This window comes from Lathyrus oleraceus, chromosome 1, assembly GCF_024323335.1.
Source record: "Lathyrus oleraceus cultivar Zhongwan6 chromosome 1, CAAS_Psat_ZW6_1.0, whole genome shotgun sequence".
NCBI lineage: Eukaryota > Viridiplantae > Streptophyta > Magnoliopsida > Fabales > Fabaceae > Lathyrus > Lathyrus oleraceus.
Genome location: NC_066579.1, coordinates 261,903,682 through 261,908,151, shown reverse-complemented (window position 1 = coordinate 261,908,151; position 4,470 = coordinate 261,903,682). Strand labels below are relative to the sequence as shown.

Genomic DNA, 4,470 nt, shown 5'->3' with positions numbered 1-4,470 from the left:
GTTAATCAAGGTTATATTAAAATCTATGTCAAATATAATTCTAAAGGAACACACAATTATGCTAACCAAAACTTGATTAAAATTAGATAAAATTCTAAGTCAAGCTCTAGTCCTAAAGGAACATTCCATGCAAATATGTGGTTAAAATACCAAAATGACCTCTAAAGGGTAGAATGGTCATTTCATAAGATGATTACAAATTAAATTCTAACTAAAATCTAACTATTGCCTAAAATTAATCCAATTCTAAAATTATTCTAATGTTAGAAATTAAGCTAAATCAATTAAACTCTAAAAATCAATTAAATTCTAAAAATCAATTGAGATCAAAAAATCATTAATTCTAATTAAATTCTAATTACAAATATTTCTAAAGATTATAATAACCTAATTAAATGTTAACTAAACTAATTCTAATTGCTAATCCAAATCACTAATAGGTAATTAAACCTAAAAATGCTAATAACTAGAAATAAAGCCCAGCAGAATTAAGCCCAACAATATATTGGGCTTCGCAGGAGGGGTGTAGCGTAGGAATGGTCGCAGGCCCACACTCATCAGGGGCCAAAAACCTTCTAAACGGAGTTCAAGCAAACATCAGGAAAATGGGGGTGCGGACAGCAAACACAATGGACCTTGGGCCCTAACCAATTCTGAACATTGAAATGGAGGTAAGACGGAAACTCCCAGGGTCAAAATCCCTAATCGCGTCGTTTGTTCCTCAAACACGCCGTCGTCGATGACGCAGCCGGAACCCGAATCACATGAAGCTCAACAATGGCGAGCAAAAAAACTTCCCCAATCTCTGGTGCAACGGCCGCGACTCTCAAATGAGTTCGACCATCACTCGCAATCGCGAATTCAAGCGCTTCATCTTCTGCACATGCGTACCAGTGTTGGCTTTGCAAGATTATTCTAGGAGTGTGCTCAAAGTCACGTTCCGGAATTCGAGATGAAGATGAAAATGAGTCAATCGTTCAATCTTCATCTCTGCTTCACCTGGCCTACATGAATCCAGGATGAAGACTAGAGGAGTGAGAACTCACCGTATCCGTGTCGGCAACACGCTCTCTTGGATTACTTTGTCATCTTCTCCTTCCGTAATCTTCCCCCCTTCTGCAAACGAGTTCTGACATGGTTTCAACTCGTCAACGGCTTTACTGGTAACACTTCTTCACCTCTCTGTTCCCTTTCCCTCTTCTCCTACTTTAATCTTTGCTTCTTCTTTGCGTATGCTCATGGTTGTTGCAAATTGCAGCATGAAAAGTTGGCGGCAAAGTGATGACCGAAGATTGGAGGCTCTTGGTATGAAGAAGATTCTTGCTGTTGAAGAAGAAGATTGGAGTGAAGAACAATGGAGCTTGGAATGAAAGGGAAGAAACAGTTATGAATTCCAATTTATAGTGAAGTCTGCCCCCTGAAAAGGAAGGTACGTATTGTTATATAGACAAAGCTGTAAGCGAATCTGTCATATCAAAAATGGGGAAGCCTTGTTAGAGTTTGGGCAGGGTTGAATTTAACTGAAATTGAAGAGGAGATTTGTCACAGTTATCACTTTGTTATAATTCTATTATAAAGTTCTTCTTGAGCACTAACAATTTCAGTTAAAAATGGAATGTTAGTTATGAGATTGTTATTTTCTGTTAGAAGGTTGTGAATAGTTGAGATGTTAGTTGGATGGCAGTTAGGTTAGTTGTTATGGACTTGGATTCGGTTAGTTACTAAACTCATAGTTCGGTTAGGATTGAAAGAAGCAAAGGTTGAGTTAGTTGGTACTGTAAAATGCAAACGGTTAGTGAGTTGGTTGTGAAACTCAAATGAGCGAAAACAAATATTGGTTTGAATTCTTCCAGTAAGATTTAGTTATTGCTCTATTGTAAAAATTTGTTAGTTTACTAATTACCCGTTCCAATTTGTTCGACAATCCGTGGGTGTATTTGATTGAGTTTCTTGCTGTTTCAATGTTAGATTGGTATGCTACTGTTAGGATGATGTTGTTGTTTGGTGTTTGTTATTAATTTCATAGCAGTTATGCAGGTTGATGCAGTTGGGAATTAGGCCGCCAAGCACATCCTGCAGCATACTGTCATGCTGGTGTATTGCAGCAGCTATTTCCTTGCTGGCTTGCGTCGAGTGCAGGAAGTTACAAGGTTAGGAAATGTGTATTTAGTAAATGATAGATGCTATGTACTTTCTGATTAATGTCAAGTACTTTTCTGCTTCCATTAGATGTGGGTAATTATGTTTTGAAATGTTCATGGATGGACTGTTATGCATTGCTATCAATGATGTTGATGCTGGTTATTTGGTAAAAGTCGAGTTTTTTTGCCATTAGAAGTGAGTGAATTTTAGTCTTTCTGCAACCCTACTGTTATATTACTAGTTAGAGATGGTTGTTGCAATTGAGATCAAACTCTTGTTATTTTCTTTTGGTTATTGACATGGTGTTAGTTATTTATGTGGTTAGAGAAAATTCTGCAACTTTAGCAATGTTAATTATTTGGGAAAAATGGTTTGTTAATGAAGTTTCGATTTATGAGATTCAATTTAAATGCAAATGAGTTGTGAATGAAATATTGATGAAATTTCTGTTTGGATTGCAGCTTATTCAATTGGAGAATTTAAACTCAAATCGGTTAGCGGTTGAGGTTTGTGAGCTGGTTCAATTAACTTCAGTATGCACCGTTTCTTTTGGTTCAGCTTTGTGGATTGTTGCTCAGAAGGGAATGAAATGGAATTGCTTGTGTCAATTTTCCTGCCAAGTACTGCTTCTGCTATCTGCCATGGCAAGAAACCCGACTGTCATGTTAACTTGTTTTCTTTTGCTTGTAATTGGATGATATTTCATGTTGAATTTATCTTGTCCTGCGTGTGGATTTATTTTGCAGGCCATGACTGAATTGTGCTGCGGAACGAGGGATGCACCTTGCTTGGATTGCATTGGATTTGTAATTGTGTTAATCATTGCAACCATGTGTAGGTTGTAATTTGGACGTAGTTTGGAGCTTGGTTGAATAATGTTCATGCTCATCCTTGTAACTTTCTTTTTGTGCAACGTTTGAATCAGATCAATGTAATGTAGGAACATGTAAACCATGATTTGAAAGTGAGTTGGAAATTTATGAAATTGCAAAGGTTTATGTAGTTTGGAAATTCTTGTATTGTTGGATCTGGAATTTGAATTTCATTGTGGTTTGTAAATGGGTTAGAAAATTGGGTTATGTAGGAAGTTCAATGGTTGTAAACCTTTTTTAGAGATTTGAACGAATGGGTTTCGAAATGAGAAATCAAATGGTACTGAAATATGTATGTTGTAATAGATAAATATTGCATCGGAAATGAATCATGGTTTGAAATGGTTATGTGATCATGTAAATGAATATTCATTGAATTTGATGTGTATGGAAGATTGTTGAATTGTATTGAATAGAACTTTAATGGTTTGATTTAAAAAATGGAAAGTCACATTGAATGTTTGGAAGTGAAAGGGAATCAATTTTGGTTTGAAATTGGAAGTTGAATTAGTGGTTGGATGGTGCATTGACCAAAAATATGATTTTAAAAGGTTAAAAAAAATGAAAAATTGAATGTTTGGAATTGTGTATGGCTATTTGGATTTGCAATGTGGTTTCTATGTCCATGTCTTAGGTGATTGAAAAATGAACTTGTAATTAGGTTTTGGTTATGTACTGCATTATAATGGTTTATGTAGTGGTCATGTATGGTTCACGAAATGTTTAAAAACCAAAGAAACTTAGGACTTATGGATTGTAAAATAATGAGTTGATTTTGGTCAATTGGTTGATAAAAAGTCAATAGTTGACCAAAAAGTCAACAGTTGACCAAAAGTTAACCTATGCAAAAATGATGTAATTCTTTGTAATTTTTCAACGTAATGTTTATTGGATAATGCACTAAATGGACCTTATAAATGCAATGTAATTCCTAATTAAAGTGAATGTTCTAATGAAACAATGCAAAAATGTGAATTCACATGAGCATTTTCCAAAGCAACCAATTGAAAACAAGTACTATGAATGAATGAAGAAACCTCAATGATTATGAAATGGTTGGACCAAACCAACAATGAATCCTTGGACCAAATGAGTTTAAATGAACCTTGACAAACAAAGGGACCAATGAACGAAACCTGGACCAGATCATGATCTAGGTAGCCAATAGATGAAATGACAATATGTAATAAGATGTAAGCATGCCTTAGACAAATCATGATGAACCAAGGACTAGGGTTTAGATAGGTCAAAGTTTAACAACCAAAGGCCTCAATCACAAGCAATGCACCAATACTCTAAGCCACACAAGGGTTTTCGTACCCCTTAAAGCAAGCCACAAGGTTCACCAACCTCAAGATCAATGTATTAGGTTTAAATATGAAATAGGCACCAAAGTACAACCTCCAAGGTTTTGAGCACATATCAATTAGGGTTTTGATGAGCCTTAAATCCAAAA

General features: G+C 35.5%; 1 long non-coding RNA gene across 3 annotated transcripts; it reads left to right on the top strand.

The window, feature by feature from the left end:
* The first annotated feature begins 608 nt into the window (after nt 1–608).
* On the top strand, nt 609–3,362 carry LOC127130076 (uncharacterized). 3 transcript variants are annotated; one of them, XR_007806416.1, is made up of 5 exons: nt 611–1,163; nt 1,259–1,429; nt 2,038–2,150; nt 2,604–2,762; nt 2,889–3,362. It is a non-coding gene; the product is annotated as an uncharacterized LOC127130076 (long non-coding RNA). The 3 variants fall into 3 exon arrangements; XR_007806417.1 differs by having other exon boundaries at nt 609–1,163; nt 2,030–2,150; nt 2,604–3,362; XR_007806415.1 differs by having other exon boundaries at nt 614–1,163; nt 2,604–3,362.
* Nucleotides 3,363–4,470: the final 1,108 nt, after the last annotated feature.